The sequence below is a fragment of the Aplysia californica genome, unplaced genomic scaffold (assembly GCF_000002075.1).
Source record: "Aplysia californica isolate F4 #8 unplaced genomic scaffold, AplCal3.0 scaffold00717, whole genome shotgun sequence".
Classification (NCBI taxonomy): Eukaryota; Metazoa; Mollusca; class Gastropoda; order Aplysiida; family Aplysiidae; genus Aplysia; species Aplysia californica.
In genome coordinates this window covers 241,077-241,338 of record NW_004797987.1, presented here as the reverse complement: position 1 = coordinate 241,338, position 262 = coordinate 241,077, and positions in this window count along the sequence as shown.

Here is a 262-nt window from a genome sequence, read left to right as displayed (position 1 = left end):
CATTGTACATGTAGGCCTATAATAATATTATACGTGGGGTTGGATGTTGGTGTGTGCGTGCGTGCGTGCGTGCGTGCGAGTACGCACGAGCGTGTGTGTGTGTGTGTGTGGGGGTGTGTATGCGTGTGTGTGTGTGTGTGTGTGTGTGTGTGTGTGTGTGTGTGTGTACTTCCGAAAGAAGTGACTGGATAATAAGGAGCAACTCCCCTCTCCCTCCAACTCCTTCTCTCCAAATTAAAGTGGGAGAAAGAAAAGTAAAGGG